Source organism: Pelodiscus sinensis, chromosome 1 (assembly GCF_052426305.1).
Source record: "Pelodiscus sinensis isolate ZL-2025 chromosome 1, ASM5242630v1, whole genome shotgun sequence".
Lineage (NCBI taxonomy): Eukaryota > Metazoa > Chordata > Testudines > Trionychidae > Pelodiscus > Pelodiscus sinensis.
Window position 1 is genome coordinate 183,025,442 of NC_143052.1, and position 13,592 is coordinate 183,039,033.

Genomic DNA, 13,592 nt, shown 5'->3' on the forward strand with positions numbered 1-13,592 from the left:
TACCTTGAGAAGTTTAGCTTCGGATTATACCTGCAGAACCCACCCCCATTTCAGCTGAAAGCTCTGCTCTTAGCTAAGAAATTTAATCATGTGGCATGATATAAAATGGTGGAAGCCTCAGGGCAGATTGTGCCTTCTCTGGAGGAAGGAATGTCTCCATTAGGTTTTCTTAGAGAGATACCTCTAAATTCTTCCATTGTTACAGTAAGGTTTGCCTCCTGGTTCCCAGACTGAAGGAGCTCTCAAGTTCAAGCAGTCCTGAGATATCCCGGATATACAGGTGCTGTCTATATAGAATTCCTGAGTCTTTGTATTAGTTCTGGGGTCAGATTCTCTCCTCTCCCCCCAAAAACTTTCCTGGAGCAAAACTCATCTTATGCAAATGGTTGACCTATTTTCCTTCATAAAGATGAATGGCTGTTAATACTATTCTGGGTAAGAATGATATCAGAAATATTAACATAATTAGAGATACAGTATAATAAACCCCATTTTTCTATAGGCACTTGTAGTTAGTTTCTATTTTACTTCGAACTGCTTCAATTGATGCACAGAATATGTATTTCTTCAATCGACAAAATGCCTCCCAAGACTTTTTTGGGATTGTTTATTTATTACATTTGAATTTTTCCATCTTTTTTCATATGTGAACATTGAAAAATTAATAATTTGCAATGAAATAATTCAGTATCACACCTAAGTTTGAGCAAGCATATTTTGCTTCATAATCATGAAAGGTGCATTAAAAGTGCCTACAACCTGTTATATATTAATGTAGGGAACAGATGTCACCGTTATTTACAGAATTGAAACTTTGCAAAGTGTGTTTTTTTAATGATACTTTACTGGACAAAGTTAATCTTTGAAAAGCTAATTGCAATGAAGCTTGCAGATGCCTTTGATCTGAAATGTAATATATTATTAATAATAATTGTTCCCTCTCCCCCATTAAGAGGCTAAAATGAACATATTACAAAGAAATATACTTAATACTAATTTTCATAAGCAATATTGTATTTTTCCTCTTTGATTGAAACTTGTTCCTTTTCTTTTTAAGATGCTGATAAAAAATGAGAAGCTAAAAAGATAATTTCCTCTAAATTAAAAACTAAGACACTAATGAGCTCAACTAAGTGTTCTCAGCAGGGACCTTTGTAACCAGAACTTTCATTACTGAAGAAACACTGTAAGCATTGTGGCTACTATGGTAGATGAATTGTAGAAACTCTTTGTATTACAGTGAGTGTTCATGGACAGTAATATGCTTCTCAACAATTTTTTAAACTGTAAGCATGCTCAGATGTCCAGAAAATATTTTTTCATTCTCCTCCCCTCCCCCCAATTTGAAAAACAAAGAATTTTTTTTAACAAGAAATGCATTTGAATTAGAAGTAGTACAAAATTTTTCTTCAGCCTGTTTTTCAGTGGAAAAAGATCTAGAAAAGAGGGGTTTAAAAAAATAGAAGTGACTTTTTCTCTGGAGAACTTAGACCTTTGAAAAATAAAACAAATAAACAAAACTGAGAAACCAAAACATTCTTATCCAAAAATTGGAACAAGTTTATGCAAAAACAAAACAAAACAATGCTCATAGAATTTGTAGTTCAGGTGGCTCATGGACCCCAGTCTTATCTGTGGGCCAAGATCCCTACTTTGATACCTCTCCTATAAATTCCTGTACCTGGGGACATTATGTCTTGACATTATAGTATTTTAGCAAAGGAAAGATCATGGTATTTCATGGGAGAATTCCAGTTCTGGAACCCAGCCCATAAAAGAAAATGGAGACACGAGGCATCCAAATTACAATTCCCATGAGGCACCATGGTCGCATTTTCTGACTTTTTTTTTCTTTCAATTTTCAGCAGAACATTTCCAATTTTCTAGGGGGTTTTGTGTGTGTGTGTGTGTGCGTGTCAGTCTACATTTTCTTTAAGAGAGTGTGGGAGGGAGAGAATTTGGCAGAAATAAGTAAAATAATGGTGAATTTCTGGCTCTAGCAAGTTTTATTAAAAACATCCAGACTTTCAGATTTAAAGCTAGAACTTAATCTTTCTATTGAAAGTATCAGATATGTTGAGTAAAACTCATTGACAGTGCTTCTAACCTGTTTGTAAGAGAGCTTTACTGAAGTGGAATGTTGGTACTTAAAATTATTTTTTATCCAAAAGAATAGCCAGACTAGTTCAGAGTGATCCTCAATCTAACCTAATATTCTGTGTCTGTGACTAGCTTTTTTATAGGAAGGTATGAAACATAAATTGGATAAATTTTTGGTAACATACCTGAAGCCTAAGTCATTGATGGTTGATTTATGCCCTGAAACATGAGTTTATAATCCTTATAAATTTTTGTCCAAGGTGATATAACTGTGTATTGTATTACTCTTATTCATTAAGAATACCCAAAATGATATCTTGTGGAAGTAGAGATCCATAAATTAATTATTGTTTTGATATTAGTAAAAAGTTTGAATAGTAGAGTTCATCTGACTTTTCCCTCTATCTTTCCTTATTTTATCTATTATCATTTAAAGTCACCTTTGAGTCTTCTCATCTCTGCTCTTCAGTGAAACCTATTTCCATGCCAGATTTCAGTTTTCAAAACTAAGCTCTTTTCAGCTGTAGAACTGTTCCAGAGAAAGTCCTCAACTGTTTTATAATGGGGGAAAAATCCCCACCTTTGCCACCCCCATACGTCTTACTAAAAAATGGCCTATGCTATTTTAGCTCAAATGCTTTTTAAAAATATCAAATGTAATCATACATTAGCCTGGAAAATTTAAGTCTAAGCATGCCAGAAAGTTGTAAATTTCTGATAGTAGGGTCAAGGTAGTAACTGTTATACAGCCTTAATGATAGCATTCACTGCTACTCCTAGTATTATTACAGAAATACTTTTTTCTTTTCAAATAGTAGTCAAGGCTGAGCTGAGTTTTGCACTCAAAAAAGAAATTCAGCCTCTTTAATATGTATGAACAAAATCATAGTTCTCCTCAAAATTATAGAAGTGACCTGTAACGCAGAATGAATTTTCTATGAATTTGTAAATACTTTGGAAATTAGTTTATGAGTTAAATAAATGCATGTGACCTTAAGAAATTTCATACCTGTTGTCAGCTGTTTCTCCCAGTGATCTTAACAAAAGGTATAACAGGTACTTCAGAGCTCCCTTGTCATTAAAACGTATTGCAATCTTTTGCACAGGCAACATTCAAATACTCTGTTTTTGGATTCATGATATTTTTTCCTATTTATTCATCATATCAGAAAGATTTTTTCCACTATGAGTTGATGAGTACTGTTGTTGAACCGTAGAACTATTCTTTAATAATATGGCTGCCATCACCATTTTTTGTCAATAGACAAAGACCACATACGTTTTCAGAGAAAATGACTCTTCACTTGGTTTTTGTGGGTGCTGGCCATGAGTAGCTATGGTCTCCATCCTTTTGAGGATCCTGGGAGGTGGCAGCCATTTTGAAGATTGTGATTATTTTAGTTTCTCCAGAGAGGTTTTTAAGAACCAGCTCTGCAGACAGACGAAGGTTCAATTATGATAAGCAGTGGCAAAATTATTAAATATCATTTTAATATCATAATCTTAAATATTTACTTCTAAAAGTAATCCACAGAACCAGATCTACTTAGCTCAGATAGTAGGTGTAGACACTATGCATGTGAGAATGTAGAAGTGAAGGAGAAAGGGAGATTTAGGAGCTGCAAAGAAAGGGGGAATTGGGACAACAATAGCTATGGGGAGTTTGGAGTGCCCTTTCAAATTGTCTTGTTCTGCTCTGGCAAGTTAAAGCAGCTAAAAGGGCAGTTTTAACTCAGTGTGGGCTGTTTTGTCCTGCTACAGAGAAACATAAAGTAGCTAGGTTATACCCATAAATATGGTAGTAAAAGTTTAAATAAAGAAGACAAATTTATTCCTTAAATCTTCAAATTCTTAGAAATATAACATCAAGTAAATGTTTGCTGTTCTTGAAAACTCTTAACAAATAAAATCCTCCTGCCCCAAATAACTTCATGTTAAAAGCTAGACTACAGGGGAGAACACATTCCAAAAATATGAATAAGAAAATTTAGGTATCAGATTTGGTTTAGATGACTTTAGGAGAATTGTAACACCCCTAAATATATTTCACTTTAAATTACTGATATGTAGATTCAGCCTTAGCCCCATGTTAATATCATCATTGTCTGAGACTATAAATGGAGTGATATTTAAGCAATAGCTCTTTCTGGGGACTACTACTCCAAGATTAAGACCAGAGATGGTGTCTCAGGCAAGCACAGTCTCTCCCATGGGATCAGCAATCATACCTATCCAATCTTGGTGCTCTGTCAGCATGTGTGTGGAGAACACATTTGAATAATATCATGACTATGACTTCTCTTCATTCTTCCTCTACTCTGCTGCTCACTGTATCTCAAGGGCAAGGAGAGACAAAGCAGGTGCCATCCCCAGTGTGCAGGGATTGTACAGCTAAGTAAGTAAGGATAAACTTCTAATTCAAGCCTTCCAGGTCTCCATAGAAATGGAAGAGCCACTCACCATCACACCCAGAATCATGGTTATTTATATTTTGACAGTGTCTCTTAAGACAATCAGAGTTAAGTTAAGAGTTAATTCCCTCAATTAATTTTTATACCAGTGGAGTACAATAACTGTTCCTCATTCATTCCTATTCTCCATAAATGTAATTATTTATGACCCCTCAAGGTTTGTTCTTAGCGGGTAGGATCATCTAAAATTTCTACTGATCAGTGTGCACTTAATTAAGTACAATTAAGTACTAGGGTCTATAGGGAAATTGAAGATCCAGGAGAGCAGGGTGAAGTATATTTTCGGTGAAAATCAGAGTTAACAGTTCCCAGGGAATCTTCTATGATTTGCTCAGAGAAATGAAAAATATGGAGATCATTAATTAATACATTATGAATGACAGCAAGCTGAAGTAATCAAGTTAATGACAATGAAGTTCTGTCCTCAGGAATCAGTTTCAGATTGGTAGCCATGTTAATCTGGTACCTTAAAGACTAAGGGTATGTATAGACTGCATCCCTCTGTCGGCAGAGGGATGCAGATTAGGCAAGTCAACATTGAAAATGAGGCAGGGATTTAAATATCCCCTGCTTAATTTGCATAAAAATGGCCATCGCGTTTTGCCAACTCAGCACTTTGTCAGCAAAAAGCGGCAGTCTAGAGGGGGATCTATCGAGAAAGAAAGCCTTTTTCTACAGATCCTGTAAACCTCCTTGCAGGAGGCATAAGGGATCTGTCGAAAAAGGCTTTCTTTCTCAGCAGATCCCCCTCTAGACTGCCGCTTTTTGAAGACAAAGTGCTGAGCCAGCAAAATGCTGTGGCCATTTATATGCAAATTAGGCACGGGATATTTAAATCCCTGCCTCATTTGCAATGTCAACCTGCCTAATCTGCATCCCTCTGCTGACAGAGAGTTGCAATCTAGACATACCCTAACAGATTTATTTGGGCATAAGTTTTAATGGGCAGGCATCTACTTTGTCAGTTGCATCTGACAACATGGGCTACATCCCTTGAAAGTTTATGCCCAAATAAATGTGTTAGAGTATGTCCACACTGCACACTTATTTCAGAATATGCTAATCCCGAAGAAATACTCTGAAATGGCTTTTTTCAAAATAGCACGTCTACACTATCAGGAAACCTCAAAATTAATCCAAAGCAGGCTCCCCTAATGTGGACCCACTATCTCAATTTAGAGCCCCAGGAAGCACTAGGGAGTAATTACTCTGAATGACCCTAGGGAGGAGTTATTTCAAAATAGTAGTAGTTGAACGTTGTCCACACTACAACTATTTCGAAATTACAGTTTTGGAAGAAGTGTTATTCCTCATGAAATGAGGTTTACAGAAATTGGAATAAACCATCCATTATTTCAAACTGATTTCAAAATAACTGAATTGCTATGTAGATGCTTGCATTGTTATCTCTGAATAATGGGCATTATTCTGAAATAACACTGCTGAGTAGACACACCTTTATTCTTTAAGGTGTCATAGGACTCCTTGTTGTATTTGTCTTCCAGAAACAATCTGATTTCCCCATTTAAAGCAATGATCTTTATGAAATCTGAATCTATAACTGTTAGGTCAGAAAAAATTATAGAGAAAACTTACTGTATGTTCAGTATGCACTGTTAAGTTGCTCTAGTGTTGTAGATATAGGAAAAACTGCAACTTAGATGTTACAGGCATGATCTTCTGTTCTTCACTGTAGCTGGGACACAAACATCCTCAGAATGGATTACAAAGTAGCAGTGCCCCATTAACCAAACTTGTTAATATGACTGGCCCAACTGTGTTAGTTATCTTGAAACCCTATTTTTCTGAGTGTATAAGGGCATGTCTAGACTACATTTTATTTTCGAAAGAGGATATGCAAATTCTGATCACTTTTTTGAAAGTGGGTCTTTTGAAAGTTAAAGTAGTCTGGATGTAGGGTTTTTTTGAAAAAAAAAAAAAGCCTTTCAAAAAACCGTGTAAACCTCCTTTTTTAAGGAAGAGCATTTTTTTTAAAGGGGGTGTTTTTCCAAAAAAAACCCGCATCCAGATTACTTTCACTTTTGAAAGACCCGCTTTCAAAAAAGCGATTGGAAGAAGATAGGTAAATTCCCATGGAATTTGCATAGCCTCTTTCAAAAATAAAATGTAGTCGAGACATACCCTTAGGTAACAGCTGATTAAAGTTATGGAAAATCAGCATCTCCAAAACATTTTTATTTTATTTTATTTGTTAATTTTTAATTGACAAAGGAAACATAACATGTAAGAAAATGGGTTAAAACAAAAGATTCCTGTGTAAGGACGATTTACTACCTAATTTTCCCCACTCTATTCATAGCTTAAATAGTTCAAACTAATTTTCATCTGTGAGTTTGGAGAGCCAGCCTGGTTGCTGAAGTCCTTGTGTATCCTGTCTCTGTGTCTGTCTGTATGTTATCTTCGATCTAATGATAAGCAGCTTCTATCCTCCTTTCTGAAGCCAGCAACTTAAAGATTTAGTCTCCTTTTTTATCCTAAGTTACGGTCAAGAAAGAGTTAACCATTCTAGCTTGGATGCAACCAGCTAAATAACTACTTCCTGGTTGATGGTCCATCCATCATCACTCCTTTGAAGCTATTTACCCAGGTATCTTAGTATTGTTGTTCTTTCATTTCTTGTTGTTTTCTCCCTCCACATGCTCCTTTGATTTAACTCCATAAGAAGTAAGCCATCATAAACAAACACACAGTGGCATGTACCACACACAGAAAAAAAATACAGATATTTCCTAATTTGTTCCATGTAGAAACATCAAACCACATTACATTGTCTGGCTATAATGAAAGAAGGACAGGAGACATTTGGCATGGGTTTAATCAAGCTGCAAATTTATTATTAGATGTCTCATGTCTGGGACTATCCAGCAGATAAAAGTGCAGGTGATGTTATGTTTATTCTATAATTCATCAGATGTAGATGGGGGGATTTTATCAACTTCCCCTTTTTTCCATCCAGGGCCCTCCATCAAAACCATTTCCAGGACCTTACCATCCACTTCTTCCCTTTGGAGGGGTAAGGCATGTTGACTCTCTGCTGTAACATTTATAGGAGTCCCAAAACACCATTCTTTTCCAAACATCTCTTTTTAAAGTCCTTTTCCAAACCATTTATCTGATCACTGTATGCTTTCCCTATGGAGTACTTGCATTGGCCATCTATGCTACACTGAAATAATGAGTTGAGATATCTGGCCTACCACCCTTCATGTTATGCATGAATAGAGCCCACCTGAAGGGGAAGGCAAAAAACCCCAAACCCACCTAAGCCAACGTGGTGGTAAGGGAAAAATTATTTCCCAGTCCCCCTTAAAAGAGGGGCAGCTAGTGTGCCAACAGCAGGACTAGACCAAACCTGATATTTTACCACCTAAAAGTGAAGGGAGCATGGGTGCTACCTAGCCTGCTCTGTGCAAAAGCATGGGATAAGCCACAAGGATTCCCCTTTTAAATTTCTCATTCCCAGAGGATGATTAAGTCACCAAGCTGATCCATTTGCAAAAAAATTTCATCTCCTCCCTCCTCCCCAAAACCATAAAGAACTCTCTGTACCCTGCTTAAAGTGCAGGGTGGTCATTTTTGGGAAAAAAATGGGAATTTGTGAGTATAAAATGTCACAAGCAATAGTATATAGTTTTGCAGTAGCACAAACGGGGAGGGAAATGATTTTTATAAGACTATTTTTTCCTGAACAAATATTTGTGCTAAACTTTAGTACTTGTTCGACTTATCTGAAGTTAATCAGAAGCTCACTTTTTTTCTCTCTAAACACCAATGTTCACTCTAATTTTTCCATCCATGTGTGGAAGAATTCTTGTTATGTGCACTGAGGAATGTGAGGGTGTGCATCTGCAGGAGAAACACATGTTGCCAGCTGTGGGCTCTGTGAGCTCTCAGTTAATCAAATAGGCAGCGTTTGAAATTTTTTGGGTGGCCATCCAAGTGCTCAGTTTACAAGGAATACTGCTAACCACCCATACAAATCTTTTTAAAATCCCCACAAATTCCCTAAGTCTAATACATCTGAAGGATGGACAAATGGTTTTTTAACTTTTGTCTTTTTGAAATTGTTACACACATTACAAATTGACTGAGTTTAGAGAGAATCAGGTTGTTCACTGAGCCTTGAACTTTCTATTAGTGAGTACTACACTGAATGTCATAAAACAAGCAAATTCAAACTTCTATTTTCTGTTGGTAAAAATATACACAAAGGTCACTGTTTAATTTGGATTAGTATTAGCCCTAGCATCAGTCAACAGTTTGTGATGGGTATGATATCTCAAACAGCACTCAGAGACATCATGCCCAGTGGCTGCGTCTAGACTGGCAACTTGCCAGCTGTCTACACACTGGCTGCTTGAATTTCCGCAAGAACACTGAGACTTCCTACTGTCTGAAATCAGTGCTTCTTGCAGAAATGCTATGCTGCTCCTGTTCGGATAAAAGCCCTCTTGCGCAAATGCTTCCTGGTCCCGCAGTCCGTGTCTTCCGGGGCAGCCCCGTTCGTAACTGCGGATCCGACATAAGTCGGATCCGCGTAAGTCGGGGACTGCCTGTATTACTCATGTGACCCTGTAGAGGCCAACACTTGCTCTCAGAAATAGCTGTTGTGCCATCACAAAAGTGACAGTTTATTGAGTGAACAATAACCAGGGATCAATGACTTCTCTCATTTGTTGCTTTTATATATTAATTGAGGGAAAACAAACATATATCCACAGGCCTCCTGCAGCTGGTATTAATCCCCTCAGCTGCTGAACCATTCCTTTCACATTAGCCTCCACTTCATAATTGCTTTTTGGCTATTCTCTTCAATACTCTCAGGCTACCATTTTATGCTTCTCAATCCCACTGACTAGCTGTCCAATCTTAATTGTGTGATTACCCCCAAATATTGTTCATTGAATTCAACATTTGCCTGCTTGCTTATTTTGGTAGGTCACCACAAAATTTATAGTTTAATTAATAGTTGAATCTATTGATTCTTCATCTAATTCACTGCTTGCTTGATTAATTAATTAATTAACTAATTCTCTGACTAACTGCTTACCCGAGTCTCTGCTTATCTTATTGTTTAGTTAATTCATTGCTCAATCAATTGGTTAACATATTATTGAATCAATTCACTGCATAACTAACCTACTATAATTCAATGTCTATTTCTTCCAGTGATTCTCTCCTTACAATCATTAGGCTCATTACACTCAGTTTCCTTTCACTTTCCCCATGTTCCTACCCTAGTGCTCATCTCCTTTCTCTACATATCCTCTTCTTCTTGATTGCTTCTAATGACGCTCTGGAGAGGAGCATCTGATACTGCAAACTCAGCATGCTGACAAATCAGAGAAGGCAGTGAAAAACAGGGAAGAAAACAGTCAAGATGTGACCTCCAGAAGAAGAAAAAGGAGAATTCACGTACCCCCAATGAAGTTAGGGTAAGAAACCATTTTCAGGCTTTCTATACAGGCACTACAGTGGAGAATGGTTTGGAAAAGTTTTCTGAGAGAAGGGATCATAAGGAGACCCCTTCAAATGGAAGGTATGGGATATGTTTCATAGGGATTCTAATACTACCACTTCCATGAGGAGGAGATGGGTGGTGGTGGTCGGGAACTCCCTCCTAAAGGTCACAGAGTCATCCATCTACTGCCCACACCTAGAAAATTGGAGTGTTATGCTTGCCGGGAGCTAGAAGTCAGGATATATTAGAATATTTACTAAGACTTTTCAAGTCATTGGACTGCTCCCCCTTCCTAGTTCTCCATTTCGGCACCAATGATACAGCCAAGAATGACCTTGAGTGGGTCACTGAAGATTATATACATTTTTGTTAATCTCTAAGATGCCAGAGGACTATTCACTATTTTTAAACATTGTTTTTGAAGACTGTATGGCTCTGGAAAGAAGGATAAATGACTTTAATGTGCAAGTCATGTTCTTGTTCATCCTCCCTATTGAAGGAAAAGGCTCAGGTAGAGACAATCAAATCGTGGAAGTAAACAAATGGTTGTGCAGGTGGTGCCGGAGAGTGATCCTGTGTTCTTTGACCATGGAATGTTGTTACAGGAAGAGGATTGCTAGCAAGAAATGGGATACACCTAAAGAGAAGGAAGAACATCTTTGCTGGCAGGCATGCTACCCTGGAGAAGAAGGCTTTAAACTAGGTTCACTTTAGAATGGAGACCTAAGCCCTGAAGAAAGTACGGAAAGGGATACTGGAAGGAAACACAAGGAGGGTGCAACAGGGGAAACCTCTTGATACATACTGTGAAATTGGTGCAGTTGGCCACTTTTTCTTAGGTGACTGCACGATAATTGAAAAACCAGGGAAGACAAACAGGAAGAACTGGAAGTGCTGGCACAACCAAGGAATTAAGATGTGATTGGAATAACAGACACTTGGTGAGGGAACTCACAGGGGACGGAAGGAGAAAAGGTGGAGGAATGGCACTGTATGTAAGAAAGCAGTATGATTGCTCAGAGCTCCAGTATGAAACTGGTGAGAGTTTTTGGTTTGAGAGATGACAGAAACAAGGGTGATGTCATGATGGGCATGACTGTCAACAGCCAGACCAGGAAAATGAGGAATAGGAGGCTTTCTTTGCACAACAAAGAGAAGTTTCCAGATCACAGGGCCTGGATTTCATGGGGGCGACTTCAGTCAAAGTGACATCTGATGGAGGACAATGCAAGCAGTGGACAGATAATCCAGAAAGTTTTTCGAGAATGTTGGGGACAACTTCCTGGTGGCAGTGCTGGAAGAACCCACCAGGCTCCATACTCCTCTTGAGCTACTGCTCACAAACAAGGAAGAATTGATAGGGGAAGTAGAAGTGGGTGGCAACCTGGGCAGAAGTGACCATGTGATGATTGAGTTTAGGAAAAGAAGAAAGGAGAGGAGCAGAATACAGACCCTGGACTTCAGAAAAGCAGATTGTGGCTCCCTAGGAAAATTGATGGGGAGGATCTCCTGGGACGTTAATATGAAGGGGGGAAGAGTCCAGGAGAACTGGCTGCATTTTAAAGAAGTCTTATTGATGGTTCAGGAACAAAAAATCCTGGTGTGTAGAAATGGCAGATGACCACCTTGGCTTAACGGAGAAGTCATTGAGTATATTAAACACAAAAAAGAACATAAAAACAACCATACTGGGTCAGACCAAAGGTCCATCTAGCTCCGTATCCTGTCTTCTGACAGTGTCCAACACCAGGTGCCCCAGAGGGAGTGAACAGAACAGGAAATCTTCACGTTATCCTTCTCCTGTCATCCATTTCCAGCCTCTTGCAAACTCAGACTAGGGACACTATTCCTACCAGCCCTGGCTAATAGCCATTCATGGACCTGTCCTCCATGAATTTATCTAGCTTCTTTTTGAACCCTGTTAAAGTCCTGGTCTTCACAACATCGTCTGGCAAGGAGTTCTACAGATTGTGCACTGAGTGAAAAAAACTTCCTTTTGTTTGTTTTAAACTGACTACCTATTAGGTTAATTTGAAGACCGCTAGTTCTTATATTATGGGAACAATTAAATAATTGTCCTTATTCACTTTTTCCACATCAGTCATGATTTTGTAGACCTTTATCATATCCCCCTTTAGTCTCCTCCTTTCTAAGCTTTAAAGTCCAAGCCATTTTAAACTCTCTTCATATGGGACCTGTTCCAAACCCCCAATTATTTTGTTGACCTTTTCTGAACTTTTTCCAAAGCCAATATATCTCTTTTAAGATGCGGTGACCATATCTATACACAATATTCAAGATGTGGGTGTACCATGGTTTTATATAGAGGCAATAATGGTATGTCTACACTACAGTGTTAATTCAAGTTATCTTAATTCAAAATAGTTAATTCGAATGAAGCTAATTCAAATTAACACATCTACACACAAAATACAGTTTGAATTAGAGTTTTGCTATTTCAAAATAGCGCGTCCACATTGAGTGGACTCTGAATCGGAGTTAAGGCTGGCCAGAACCAGTTCTGGCAGGACACCAGGTCAGGACTTAATGTGGGGGGATGCTGCCTGAGGCTATCTGAGGTCTGTGCTTAAAGGGACCCTAGTCCCACCCCAGACAGACAGTTCTCAGGTTTCCCTGCTTACTTGTCTAATTTGATGAGGGACAGCAAAGCATTTGTGTCTCTGTGTGCTCTTGTTGCCTCACTTAGGACATCACAGCCCTCTGCCACAGGGACCCAGAGCTGCCCCTGGGCACTCTGGTGCATCTTGTGGACGTGTTGCCATCAGCCTGACTGCACTTGCTGCAGGCTGCCATCTGGGAGGTCCATCGGGAGGCTGTCAGTATCCAGGGGGTCCTGCGGGAGAGCATCCGACCCAAGGAGCACTAACAGTCTTCCTGGTCTGCCCCAATGGGGGCTTGTGCCCCATTCCTCCCTCACGTTCTTCCACTTACCCCTCCCTAACCTCCCTTCCTGATGTCAAAAGTAGAAACTCTGTTTATTTAACAAAAACGGTGGGGGAGGAGGATGAACCTCTGGGGAGACTGGGGAAAGGAGGCGGGAGACAGAAGGAGAGAGGATGGGAAAGGGGAGGGGAAAACTGGGAGGAGGGAGCTGGAAGGGGGAAGCAAGAGGAGGAAGGGGGAGGGGAAGCTCAGCGCTCAGGGGTGGGGGTCTCGTTGGGCCACATGTCTCTCAGCACAGTGGGTGTGGGGGCCTCGGCATCCCTGGGGGGATGGGGAGGAGGGTGTGGAGGTTGAGGTGGGGGGTGTGGAGATTGAGGAGAAGGGTGAGGAGCTTGAGGAGGGAGAGGCGGGAGGGGGAGAAGAAGTGAGAGGAGGAATGGTAGCTGTGGGGACAGTGATGGCACTTACATGGTGTGGCCTTCCTGGATGACCTTGCTGACTCCTCTCCTGGGACTGCTTGGGGGTCCTGCCGGCATGGCAGCTCCTCCTCCGCACCCTGGTCAGGGTCCTCCGGTCCCAGTTCACTGCCCCCAGGGTGGCATGGACCACACCAGCCCCCAGGATGCGGTCCAGGG